The sequence below is a fragment of the Culex quinquefasciatus genome, chromosome 1 (assembly GCF_015732765.1).
Source record: "Culex quinquefasciatus strain JHB chromosome 1, VPISU_Cqui_1.0_pri_paternal, whole genome shotgun sequence".
In the NCBI taxonomy this organism is placed as follows: Eukaryota; Metazoa; Arthropoda; class Insecta; order Diptera; family Culicidae; genus Culex; species Culex quinquefasciatus.
Window position 1 is genome coordinate 62,389,774 of NC_051861.1, and position 14,473 is coordinate 62,404,246.

General features: G+C 45.4%; 1 long non-coding RNA gene across 1 annotated transcript; it reads right to left on the reverse strand.

Annotated features, from left to right (window-relative positions):
• Window positions 1-3,552: 3,552 nt before the first annotated feature.
• Window positions 3,553-4,440, reverse strand: LOC119771262. Its single transcript, XR_005279125.1, has 2 exons — window positions 4,176-4,440; window positions 3,553-4,109 (listed from the first exon to the last, which is right to left on the reverse strand). It is a non-coding gene; the product is annotated as an uncharacterized LOC119771262 (long non-coding RNA).
• Window positions 4,441-14,473: the final 10,033 nt, after the last annotated feature.

Sequence of the window (14,473 nt, forward strand, 5' to 3'; positions counted from 1 at the left end):
GAGGAATGTCTTTACAAATACATAGATAAAATTCCTAGTGACATGGTCGACTGGATTATGTCCATAATTATAGCCGTGAGGACACGGGCTCAGGATTCATCGAACAACAGCAGCATCTAGCATCATATCGACAACACCCGCAAATTCAAGCAAATAATTCAACTTCCCGTCTCAATCAGCTGAGTTGGCAAAGTAGTAAACAACAGTTTACCTCGAGGTTTACCTCACAGTTGCCTTTCATCAAGACTGCGACGACCGAGGGGGACGTCACTTCCGCGCTAACCGAGCGATAAAGCTTCCTTTTCAAACCTTTGCAGCGTTCACTTTCACCTTTCCGCTTTAACTTGCTTTAACGCGCGTTAACCGCGATAACTTTGTTGCAATGGTTAGTATTTGGAGTGTCCGTTGTTTGTGTCTCAAATGAGCGGACTGGAAAATTAAATTTAAAGGGTGTTAAAACTAGTGTTTTTTCATCAAAATTTTTGTGTTGACGTGGAAAGATCTGTGCATTGGAGTGCAAGCCAACAGCCCCAAAGCAGTACAAGAAACCGGAGCCGGTTATCGTTATCAAGCCTAAGCAGGGTACGGAAGCCGGAAGCACAAGGGAAGAGCTGAAAAAGAAAGTGAACCCGAAAAATTTGAACGTCAGTCGCGTGATTCAAGGCAAAGATGGAGCGGTAATGGTAGTTTTGAAGGATGAAGGATCGTCGAAACAACTGAAGGAGAGTGTCAAGAAGGCAATGGGAGATAAATTTGACGTGTCTGTACGAGAAAGCATTAAACCCACAATCAAAATAGTTGGAATGAATGAGGAGTACGAGGAGTACAGGAAACGGAAACTAAACCGACTCAAAACAGCTGCTCTTCAAGAATTCAGCAATCACCGCTCGCCTTTCTTCAAATCCAAATTCAACCTTGCCAGCAAAAGATACCGGGGGTACAACCGCACCCTCTACAGGCGATACGTCATAAGGACGCAGCGTGATCTCCGGAGAAATCCTAAGAACTTTTGGTCATTCGTGAACTCAAAAGAAAAGCGGACGGTCTGCCACCCACATTATACCTGGACGATGTTGCTGCTGCGACTTCAGAGGAGAAATGTGCCCTGTTTGCTGCCCACTTCAAGGACGCGTTCAATTCCAGGTTCGCTTCGGAGGCGGAAATTATCGAAGCCACAAGGAACACTCCCATCAATGCTATCGAGTGTTCTCTCACGGAAGTTGCGAATTGCCAAGTATCTGCTGCTATTACCAAGCTCAAACTCTCCTACTCGCCCGGTCCCGACGGAATTCCCTCTTCGGTTATCAAACGATGTTCTGGTGCACTCCTTTCCCCCTTGACCTGCCTGTTCAACCTATCTTTGCGGCAAAGCACCTTCCCGGATAAGTGGAAAGCCTCTTTTATGTTCCCGATGCACAAGAAAGGTGACAAAAGCAGCGTCAAAAATTACCGTGGAATCACCTCTCTCTCGGCTTGTTCGAAGGTTTTCGAAATTCTGGTCAATAATGTTCTGTTTGACTCTTGCAAAAACTACATTTCCAAGGATCAGCATGGCTTCTACCCTAAACGCTCTGTTGTCACGAATCTTGCTCAATTCGTGTTACATTGTCTTCAAGAAATGGATGCTGGAGCTCAAGTCAATGCAGTGTACACAGACTTGAAGGCGGTGTTCGATCGGGTTGACCACGGAGTTTTGCTAAAACGACTGGAAAGACTCGGAGTCTCCGCCAGTCTCATTCGTTGGCTGAAGTCTTACCTCACCAACCGGATTCTGCGAGTCAAGATTGGGAACTCTGAGTCAGACATGTTCATAAGTCTCTCTGGCGTTCCTCAAGGCAGTAATTTAGGTCCGTTACTGTTCATACTTTTCGCCAACGAACTGTCGATGCTGCTAAGCGAAGGGTGCCGGTTGTTTTACGCTGATGATGTCAAAATCTTCACCGTTGTTAGAAGCGTTTTGAACTGCTCAGCTCTGCAAAGACAGTTAAACCACTTTAACGAATGGTGCGTGCGTAACTTCCTGACGATCAGCATAGAAAATTGTAGCACAATCTCTTTCCACCGTAAACTCAAACCCGTGGTCTTCGACTATGCCATCGCCGGAAACACTCTTGCTCGGGTAACCCAAGTACGTGACCTGGGCGTTGGGTAACCCAAGTACGTGACCTGGGCGTTACCCTTGATAGCAAATTGTGTTTCAGCTTGGATTCATCTTTAGGATCGCTGATGACTTCCGAAATGTCGCGTGCTTACGTTCATTATACTGCGCGCTGGTAAGATCCATCCTCGAGTTCTGCTCCGTAGTGTGGTGTCCGTACCAGAGCACTTGGACTGCTAAAATCGAATCAGTTCAGCGAAAATTCACCCGGCTTGCCCTTCGCCGTGCAAGGAATCCTGCCGGTTGGAACACGTACGAAGAACGTTGTCGTGTCTTGCAGCTAGAGACTCTCGAGCGGAGGCGGCACGTCTCACAAGCAACGTTTGTTGCCAAAGTACTGGCCGGTGAAGTTGACACTCCTTGGATTCGCGCTCAAATTCAAATCTACACACCTGCTCGGCCACTTCGTCAACGCCAATACACTCAAACCCCGATGGTTTGACACCAACTGTTGTCAAACGAACGGGGTCACTTTTTAGTTTGACACCCTTTTTACATGGAGTTCACATACACTACCAAACGCTTGTTTTAATAGTGTGCGTGAGCGCCGTGTAAAAAGTGACAGTTCGTCCATAGACTAATAAAAGACTACTCAGTGGGCTCTGAACCATGACTCAACCTTTTTATGACCCCTCGACAGGGCCGGTTCACTGTCAAAAATGACAGATCGAAATGTCAACAACTGGCAGCTCTGACTTTGACATGACATTTTGCGCAATGTTATTGTTTGTGTTTGGGTTTTTGTTTTGAATTAAACGGAACCAGTTTCCGGAAGAGGACGGTGATTAGTAGAGTGAACCATCGTCTGGAGGGGATCCCGAACGAGATCCCGAGGGTGGTCGATTCTAGACAAGAAGCGGCTCTCGATCGAGAACGATCACGTGAGCACCGTCGGGTTTGCCAAGCAAAGCCGGCGCGGGCCGCCTCCGGTTAATACCGGCAGGGCAAAACCGTCCTCCTCCAACCCGGAATTGTCACTCTGAAAGGAATGAATGTCCTTGCAGACGCCATCTTGGCCTCGACGAATTGCACCTACTTCAAAAACCTCAAAACAGCCAAGATCTTTGCTCTGAACTGTCAACTTGTGGCATTCCTAACCCCAGCGATAACGTCGTCAAACAAAAATTTGTCCCCGAACCAGCATCACCAACAAACCGCCCCGAGCACCTCTTTCGCCGATATAGGCGAGCTGTACGCGGAGGTCAGCAGGAAGAAAGCCCCCAAAAAGGAAGCCCGCTTCGTCCCGGAACCGAAACCCGCCGAAGTCGCTAAGTCCAAGAATCCTCTTAATGGGTCATGGGAAAAAACCCTTCTTTTACTTTAGTACAAAGAAAACAAAAACGCCGATATTTTTATCATGCACTTGAAAGTTTATTTTCAATGGTTGGTTACTATTTTTTTCAACATGATCGAAATTCACTTTTTTTGTTCACAAAGTTCTTCTTGACAAACTCCTTGCCCTTCCGGATGTTTGTTTCAGCTCCGGAATGTCCTTCTTTAGCAGCTCTAGCTCGTAGGCGTTCACCTTGGGCAGACCAAGGTTCGGCGAGGGCAAAACGGGCTGCGGCGTAGGCCGTCGTGAACGTAGCCGATCCGGCACCGGCCTTGGCCTTGAGGACCTCTTGAATGCGTGCCGTCAGGGCGGCAATCTTGTCCTGGGGAAGCTCTGGGGTTCACTGGGATAATGGTCTTGCCGGAGTGGCCTCCGATGACCAAAATGTTGGCCCGCCGAAGTCGACACCCTCACCGATGAACTTGTTGGCACGGATAATGTGCAGCGTCGAAATGCCTAACACGCTCTTTCGGGCCCAAAACTCCGGAAGGCAATCGTTACCATCGAGTTGACTAGGTTCGAGGTGATTCAATCATCCGGCGGCGAGGTCGCGGACGATCGAGCCGTTCGTATTGAACAGATTTGGCTTGCGAGGAATGATGAGAAAACAGCAATCATCTGGAAAAGAGAACACAAATGATAAACCGAATAAAATAAGCATTTAATTTAAAAGCTAAACATTACCTTACAAACCAAACACCAGTAAATTTCGCTTGTTTCGCCAAACAAAAATCCCTGCACAGCTGATTGACTTGTTTGCAGCCTGCTGCCTTGATTGCTAAGAAAAACAAAAACAAACAAGATGCGCGCGTAAATCAGCACAAAACGAAATCGAAAAAACCAGCGCTGCCATGTCGTTCTGTCATACGAGGGGCAAGCCGATGGGTGGTTCAACGTGGTACCCGCGGTTCACAGCTTATGAGTCATAATTTTTGAAATTTTTTGTTCCGAGTGTTTAGTCTTTAATTAGTCTATGGTTCGTCACTTTTTAGTTTGACTTTGACCAACCAACGGGGTACAAACTAAAAAAGTGTCAAACGAAAAAGTGACCAACCACCGGGGGTTGAGTGTATCTACAACTTGCTCACCGCAACACCAACTATGGACAGCACGAACCAGTTCGTTTCATGTGTAGCCGATTCAACGTATTTTCTCACCTGTACGATCCCAACATCTCCACCCCGCAGTTTCAACAACGAGCCCGACTCTGGTACTCTCACCAGCTTTAATCTGTTTTTGTGTTTCATGTTGTTAGCATTTGTCTTTAGTTAAGTTAAGTTTTATCATTAAGACCACAAGTTGTCGGATGATTCAAATAAACAAATAAATAAAAAAACGCTGGTCAGCCAGAATGACGTCTTTCAAGGCCTCAAGCACTTCAAACTGCGGAAGTTCCTGAGCAACCCAAGGCGAGAATATGCACAGTACTCTGCGATTGTGGAACTGGACGCTGCGACATTCTTTAAGGTGATGGAGCTGGAAAAACTCAACGTTGGATGGGACCGTTGCCGTGTTTTCGACGGTGTGGACGTTCTGTGTTGTTTCAAGTGCTGTGGATTCAATCATAAAGGTGCTGATTGCAAAGTGGAAAGTGAGATATGTCCGATTTGCAGCGAAAATCATCGCGTGAAGGAGTGTAAAGCGACCCAAGAAAATGCATCAATTGTGAAAAGTGCCGTGTAGAACAGAAGCTGGATATTGCCGTTGATCATGCTGCCTGGAGTGTCGACTGTCCTGTTTACTTGAGGTTCAAAAAACGACGAGAAAAACAAGTCGATTTCACGCTGTAGCAACCAGAGAAACCGGAAGTCATCAGTATGAACATTGCTGGAATATCGTCGCACTTGTAGAGAAACTGGAGCCAAAAGTTGTTATCCTGACGGAAACGCACCTGACAGCATCGCACCATCTGGAGAACTACAACATTCGGAAGTACAACATGATAAACTGTCTCTCGCGATCATCTCACACTGGAGGAGTGACAAGGTTTGTTGACGATCACCTACGAGCGACAACTGTTTCGAACCAGACTGCGGGGATAATTGGGTACTAAAGCCCTATGTAAATTTTTATGTACAACGGTAAAAACACGATTAAAAACCATTTCTGATCACTTTTTTCATTTTAATGCAAAATTTTTTTGACAGGACAACATTTTTCGATGGATCAACTATGGTCCCCTTGGAACGAGCTGTCAAGTAGGAGCTTTTCTGTCAAGAAGGACCACGAGGTTAATTTTTCGAAATTGATTTAAAAATCCATTTTAAACTCTTTGTGGTCGTACAAAGGGTCATTTTACTCAGAAAAATAAGCTTTATCGCTGTAAACAATAATATCAGCAATCGAAGCTTCATTTTAGGACCCAATTGGATGCTGGCGATAGAGATTCACCATCAACAATTCAACGGAATTTTTGGAGGAGTGTATCATTCACCTAGCAGCAGCGACAGGGATTTCTTGGACAGCTTTGAAAACTGGCTTCAACAAGTTATGGCGGATGACAAAACGAATGTGATAAGTGGTGATTTCAATATCTGCTGGAATAACGAAGGCTACTCAAGGGACCTGAAAAACATTGCGGATGCAGTTGGACTAGAGCAAAAAGTATTGGAACACACTCGGACCAGTGTCAGAAGCCGCATTACTATTGACTTGGTGTTTGCAAACGTTGAAGACTGTACTGTAAAAGTACTAGCAGATTGGAGAATTACAGATCACGAGACATTGGGAATCAACGTGGAAGGAGTTTGTAAAATAAACATGCCGGAGAAGAAAACGGAGTACACATGCTGGAGAAAGTATTCTAAGGAACGGCTGCAAAGCTTCCGTGGCCGTGAGGTTACGGGTTTACGCCTTGTAAGCGGAAGGTGATGGGTTCGATTCCTGTCTGGCTCGGCACAGTTAGATCCCTTAAAAGAGTAAATCTGCTCACTGGGAATACTGACCGGTAGGGGATGGATTTCGACTAGCGGCGTGCTGGGTTTCCAATCCAGAGGTCGTGAGTTCAATTCTCGTACCGGGATGATGAAGTTTAAAAAAAAAAACACTTTATTGTGTGATGAGACCCTGTGGAGAAACAATTTGCCGGTGGATGAAAAAGCACAGCAGTTTAGCAGAGCTCTAGCAACAGCAGTAGGACAACTTACGGAAACACGTATGCGACGCTCAGCAGACACCAAACGGTGGTTTACTCCACAATTACAAGCGGTGAAACTAAAGCGAGACGAAGCATACAAAATTTTCAAGACAACGAACAGCGCGGAACACTGGGAACGGTAAAAACAATTCCGGAATGAGTACGTACGAGAGCTGCAAAAAGCGAAAAATAGTTCGGTTCAGCAAGAGATCCAGAGCTGCAGTGGAGATTCAAAAAAGTTATGGAGATGTTTAAAAGATTTGATAAAACCTGGAGGAACGCCCGAAAAGGAAATTATCTTTGACGACAAAACTGAGCCGTGCAGCGATGAAGAGACGGCGAACAGACTGAACCATTACTTCATCAAGAGTGTGAAGGAAATACACGGTTCCATACCGACTGTGAATCAACCTCAGCTAGACCCATTACCAACTGTGCATACGCTGGACATCTCGGAATTCAGCCAGTTCCAACCCATTTCCATGGAAAAGCTTCGAAAGATTGTAGCAGCGATGAAAAACTGTGCAGGAGTCGAAAACATCTCGAAACGTGTGTTGGAGGACGCTATGGATGTTGTAGGAGATAAGCTGCTCGATATTATCAACAGTTCATTGAACATGGGTGTTTTCCCTCAAGAGTGGAAGAAATCTGTGGTGGTGCCGATTCCTAAGGTACCGAACTCAACGCGTGCAGAAGACTGGAGACCAATAAACATTGTAACAGTTGCACTTGTTAGCATTTATTTATTTATTTATTTTGGTTTTTCCGTTCGTCTTTAAATGTAATTTGATCTCCGTTACCACGGTAATCAATGTAGGTGATGTTAGCCCTCACGATCGTTGGTAACTTTCGTTACCGGTTTAAGACCTGGAGAGAGAATCTCGCGGAGGTCGCTCATATGTTGAATCCTTCGGGAAGACGGAAAGGGACGGTCAGAGCCATTGCCGACCGCTAGAGTTTATTGTTTATTCGTCAAGCTTATGTAGACTACTTACAATTTTCTTACATACTAGATATTATTTCTATTGTACAGATTTTTTTCGTAGTTCCGGTTTAGACATGTCGAAATGTATGTACTGTGAATTTTCATTATAAAAGCGCATCATTTGATTTAATGGCGAATTTTTTAAATAATTTGTCGTGTATGCAGTTATTCTAAAAAGTGGTGAATTTCTAAGAGTACGGCTTGGTTCATGAATACTATTGCGTATTACTGAAAATAATGCTGCTGACTGTATGCGTTGAGAAATAATGTCGTTGATGAAAGAGAGCATGGCAAATTTACGACGTTCTTGTAATGATTGTATGTTTATGAGCATGCAGCGTGCTTCATACGATGGGAGAGGAAATGCAGTCCAGTTAAGTTTACGTAGTGCGTACAGTAAGAATTGTTTTTGGACAGATTCAATACGTGCTTGGTGTACGGCATAGTATGGATTCCAGACGATACTACAGTATTCCAAGAGTGGCCTGACATACGTTATATAGAGTAATTTAATAGTATACGGGTCCTGGAAGTTGAATGCAAAGCGCTTTATAAAGCCTAATGTACTTTTGCCTTGTTTATTATTGTGTTATAGTGTTCTACAAAGTTAGTTGTGAGTCTAGGATGACACCTAGATCACGTACTACTTTGCATTTTCTACTGGTTGGTTTCCTAATAATACTGTTATGTTTGGTGTTTCATGTTTTCTGCTGAAGGCAATGGAATTACATTTCTTTACATTCAATTGGAGTAGGCTTTTACTACACCATGTGTAGAAAAGATTAATTTCGTTTTGGAATACATGACTGTCATTGGCATTTCCTATTTCCATATACAATTTCATGTCGTCTGCATATACAAGTACGTTAATTTTTTTAAGAATGAAGGAAATGTCTTTACATACAAGATGAAAAGAAGAGGTCCTAGATGGGATCCTTGCGGAACCCCAGAGGTGACGTGAATTGATTCCGATAGTACATTTTGGAAGCGAACAATTTGTTCGCGCTTAGTCAAATATGACTTAAGCCATTCCAAAAGATTCGGTTGAATTCCAATTTTCTGCAGTTTGAAGATTAATAATGGTATGTCGATTCTGTCAAATGCCTTACTAAAGTCTGTGTAAATTGCTTCTACGAAATTGCGATTATGCATTGCATTCAGTGTAAAATTTACAAATTCTAAAAGGTGTGAGACGGGAACTCAGATATTTAAACATCCGAAGAAGCCCGAGGCAATCTCCGGGAAACGGCGTACCAAAAGTACGTCTGGGCCACTTTCCCCGTTCTGAGGAACCTAGTACTCGTTGACTTTGTCCCAGAACTTTGTGAAGTGTGGAGTGCGCGGACTTTTATCCCGGGTTCCCCTGTCCAGTCCTGAGGTTTTTAAAGTGGCGTGGTAGTGTTTCCGGTTAGGTCTTAAATTCTAACTTCTCCCCCTAGATCTCGTCGAAGCTAGAATTGTGTGCGATAGTGTGTGCGAAGAAGTGAGCCCTAGCGCGGCCTAGCTAGAGATCAGTTCGAAGGCTTCGCTTCCTTTCGCCCTACCAGCCAAGCAGCACCAGTAGGAGATCGAGCGCGCGTCCACCACCGCCCCGCATCGAGTGTGGGACAAGTTTTCATCCCGGCACACGCGACATCGCCGGAAGCGACGAGCCGTCAACATCTCGTCGGGAGGAGGGTCTCGGACCTCCTGGCGGTTCCATCCGCCCACGTGCTGGCCCGGAAAGTTCATTCCCGGCCCGCGCAGCATCATCGAAGTCGACCGCGCAAACGTAGGTCGAATCGGCAGCGTCGTCCGCGCCGTCCACGAGCACGCGGTGAACATCAGCAGCAGCATCAGCAAGTAACAGGAGCAAGAGCAGCAGTCCGGTGAGTCCGTTCTTTTCCATCGGGTGAAGGGTGACGGCCACAGTTCCGGCTGCGGCCGTAGAGCGGACGCCATTTTGATGGAGGGCGTCCATTTTGTTTAAGCGCGTGTTGCCATGCGCCCGGAGTGTGATGGCCTTTATTGACTCGCCCACACGTCCACGAAATAGTTCGCACTCTAGTGCCTTTTGTCTGCCGCAGTCCGCTTGACTGCCGGTGACGTCAGCGATCAGCTGTTCCAGCTGACGAGCTGAAGATTTGAGGAGAGAGCACAAAAGCACGGGGTAACAGAAGAACAAACAGCAGAAGTAGGGAGAGCAAACGCACACAGTAGGAGATGTCTAGACGCTAGAACAGAACAATGAATGAAATACAAAACTTTAGACTAGTCCAATAAAATGAGCACCTCTTTTTGATTTCCTACCTGAAGTATTTTGTGTGATTATTTTGGAGTTAAATAAAGTCCCTGCAGTTAAAATGAGCTCACGTGTTAGTTTTTCTGGTCGATCCGGAGCGCTGCTTCCGTCACTTTAGGGTCCGTCCCCAGTCCTTTCCTCCCCAATGCAAAAGTTCTGCGTATCTCCCATGCTTCGTGAAGTTCTCTGGTGGCGGGTGTCGGTACTACCCATGATGATTCATACGGGCACGGGGGGTCCTATACTGGTGAATTTCTGAGGAGCTTTTTCGGGAGGCTGAGCTTTCCGTACCGTTCTTGTGGGTCACTTTGGTACGCTGGCCGATTCGATCTTGCTTCTTCCCTGCAACCGAGCACCTCTTCGAGAGTCTCAAACCGGGCAAATTTAACATGGCGGGCAGTCTCCCTCACGGGAGTGGCGCATAAGCTGCACCGTTTCCAACCGATCGAATCGCAACGGCTACAACATGCTGCCAATCTACGAGAAGGTTTTGGAGACGGTTGTAAGGGAGCAGCTGGTGGAGTACGTTGATCGGGCCGGATTACTTATCGAGGAACAATCAGGATTCAGAAAGCAGCACTCTTGTGAATCAGACCTTAACCTGTTGATGCTGAAGTGGAAGCAGTCTATCGAGAACAATAAGTTTATCCTGACGGTGTTTGTTGACTTGAAACGTGCTTTTGAAACTATTGATCGGCGGAAGTTGTTGGACGTGTTGCGGCGAAACAGGATTAAAGGGGACGTTTGGAGGTGGTTTAAAAGCTATCTGGAGTACAGAACCCAAACTACACGGTATAACAACACAGTATCAGAAGCAGAAGCAGTAGAGTTGGGTGTTCCACAAGGGAGCGTGCTGGGACCACTACTGTTTATCCTATACATAAACGACCTGACGAAAGCACTTAGGCGGGCATGTGTTAACCTGTTTGCTGACGACACCGTGATATATGTTGCTGGAGACAAACTGGACGAGTGCTACGAGATCATGAACGAGCTGGCAGTGTTCGCAGATTGGCTGAAATGGAAGAAGCTGAAACTGAACGTCAGCAAAACAAAATACATGGTGGTGGCAACAAGAAGGAGTGAAAGTAACTGTACAATATCTGTCGACGGTGAATTGGTCGAGCGGGTTAAAGCCATCAAGTACCTTGGTGTAATGTTGGACGAAAAGCTCTCTTTTGCGGAACACGTGGACTACACTATTCGGAAAGCTGCTCGGAAGTTGAGTGTGCCCCACCCTGGGCACGCTAGTGGTGTCCTGTGCCGAATTAATCGCTACCTATCGTTTGACAACAAAATTATGGTCTACAAAACGCTGATTGCACCACATTTTGACTACTGCGCTTCAATTCTGTTTCTTGCCACGAACCAGCAACGGAAGAGGATGCAGATCGTACAGAGTAAAGCTATGAGGATGATACTTAGATGTGACAAATTAACACCAAGAATTTTGATGCTTGACTCTCTGCAGTGGATGTCGATTAGACAACGTGTGGAGTATAGTACATTAGTGTTTATTTTTAAAGTTGTTAACGGATTGGCACCACAATACTAGACAAAAACTGTACAGTGCGGAAGAGACGTTCATCGACATTTTACTAGGCAAGCAGGAGATATCAGATTGCTGAATTTTAAGAAATCGTGCACACAGAACTCGCTATTCTACAGAGGATACAACTTGTTCAACATGCTACCGGAGTCAACGAGAGCGACAACTAATCTTCGTGAGTTCAAGAAACTGTGTAAACTTTTTGTAAGGCAGAGACCTTTGGAATCAGCCCGGGAGCATGTTGACAGCTCCCATACAAACTGAGCGTACCTCTTTTTGTGGGCCCAGTGGGCCTAAGATGGCGGCCTTTGATATCATCTAGCCAAACATTTGAAAATGGCGAATAGTTTAAATTAATATAGTTTTTGCCTACTTTCGGTTTAAAACGACAAAATAAGCATTCTGGAATCATTTTCTTGAAAAACTTGTTTAAAGATACGCCACGTTAAAATATTAGTCTCGAACAGTTGGAGGGAGCGTGCCGCGAAAGCCGTCACGGGAAAAGTTTCCCATGCAAATTTTGAGTTGCGTTTTTAATGGGCGGACTCCGACGAGGTCCACATGCCATCTGTCGGTGGATACGCGCAATTCACGAAAACTGTCATGTTAGGGGACGGCTGTTTGGAATGAAGTGGCATCCCATAGGTGTGGCTGTGAAGGAGAGCATGTCATAACGGTCTGCTTCTCTATATCGGTTCACGTCCTAATGAGGATGTCACTGGGCCGTATATGAAACAGTCCTAAGAAACGCAATTCTGGGCGCGGTAAACCCCTATGTGCTCATATGTGTGTGGAACAGGAAATGATTCCAGTACCCAAAGTGGATGTAAGCAATCTGGTGAAATGAAAAAGACTCTTGAAAGTATGAGCGCCTTGAGATGACAAATGAGAGAGACGGATGGGCATACACGGAAGTAGAGTTAGATTTAGGACACTCTCAAATACGGACAATTGAATTATCGAATGCTCGTAATCCTTCCATGCTACAAAGATGTGTATGGGTAAGAGGTGAGCCATCTAAGGAAAAAACTTGCTTTTGGCTTACCTTTTCTTGCGTTCTCGCATCACACTGCTCGATTTTTTTGACAGCGAGAACTGTCAAGAGCAAATGACAGTTCTCGTTGTCAAATCAGTCGAGCAGTTTGTTTTGCTGAATTTTTCTCCGTCACCGGACGGATGGTGTTCAAAAAATGGTGGCACCTGGAGCGGAAGAAGCAAGATTCTCGCCGCGTTGTGCTGGTCAAGAGGACTCCAGTGGCCCGACTTCTGCGAGTGCAATTTTCGGACGGAACCATTAATGAAAACGGGTATGTTCTGTTTCGCACGATGGGACCGGTGTTGGGTTGGAAGAGCCTGCCAACGGTGATGTATGACGACGAACCTGCGGAGGGCAAAAACCGGTGGGCTGCAAGGTCACACGAAAGGAGTTGAAGCCATAGATTGTGTTCCTGGGTTCTGGACGATTCACACGGTGCCCAAAGATCAGATCGGATGTCCTGTCAAAGCTTTCTGGAGCGAACCAGATAGATGCGATTGGCAGCCAACTGTTGCTGAACGAACCGCACGTGTCCTCGTACCACATTCCCAAGAATCGCAAGAATTTTCCAAGAAACGCTACTTGAAGGATTTGTACACGGACTTGATTAATCCGTCACTGCTGTCAAACCTTCTCTTGGAATTGTGAAGCTCGGGTCAAACATCGGCCAAGCAGCTGTTCCTTAAACATCAACCGGCAAAAACACCAGAAGGTCCACGGCGTAGGAAGCGTCTGCATCGAGCTACCCGGCGTGGTGGCTACGTATACGTTGAGATTAACAATTCAGTGAAAGTTGGTTTTTGTTTTCTTTATTGTTTGAATGTGACTTTACATTCAATAATCGATTATAGTATTGAAAACTCCCCCCCTCCCCCTCCCCAACAAAACGGAAACAATCGTCGTTTTTTTGCTTCTGCATCATGATCCGGCTATCCAGGAGGATCATCAGGCTGTGCATCGGTTATTAGTCCTCATTCCCCAAGCTTTACTATCGATCAACCCAAATTGATACGCGAAGCTGGTAGGTGTTGGACCTCGTGTTGGACAATCATCGCAACGGGTCAGCTCAAGGCATCGACTTGAACATGGAATTTCAATGAATACACACATCTGTTACAGTTATCATGTAACGATTGTTAATTGTAGAGCGGTAAATTTTCTAATATGAATAAATCTTCCGTAATTTTATTCAAATCCTTGTACACTCAAACCCCGATGGTTTGACACCAACTGTTGTCAAACGAACGGGGTCACGTTTTAGTTTGACACTTTTACACGGAGTTCACATACACTACCAAACGTTTGTTTTGATAGAGTGCGTGAGCGCCGTGTAAAAGTGACAGTTCGTCACTTTTTAGTTTGACTTTGACCAACCAACGAGGTACAAACTAAAAAGTGTCAAACGAAAAAGTGACCAAACACCGGGGGTTGAGTGTACATACAACATGAAGTTTAACCTAGAAGGGTTGAGGGATTTCTTCTTAAGGGTTCATTTAGACCAGTGGCTCGGGAACGTCCAGCAGTAACCACCCTTCCTCCAAATACTGCCCAGCTAGTTGAGTGTGCCCAGCTCCGGAATGTTGTAAAAGTGGCCACACGCAAACCAGGCGGTCTCAATTTTTGAGAAAAATGTCGCAAAATCGAGTTCGTTTAATCGATCTCACTGTTGAGATGAAATTTGTTTTGTTTACATTCTCAATTTTGAGTTGGCGTCTTCGAACTCAATTTTGAGAAGGGACTTAGCCGAATTTTGTTTTTGTTCAACTTGGGACTTAGCCACATTTTTCATTTCATTTTTTTTTTGTTGACAGCTGCGGAGTTGATCGCAGGGCAAATTAAACGTCCTCAGGGAAGAATTCCAAAAAATAGGTGTGAAGGTAAACAAAAATAGTAACCTGGAAGCGGTTCCGTAAGCCAAATTAACGGAACAGGTTCGTGGTTCTGAAGAGTAGAGGAACAATCTTTTCCGCTAATTCGGTCGGTGGAACCGCCCCC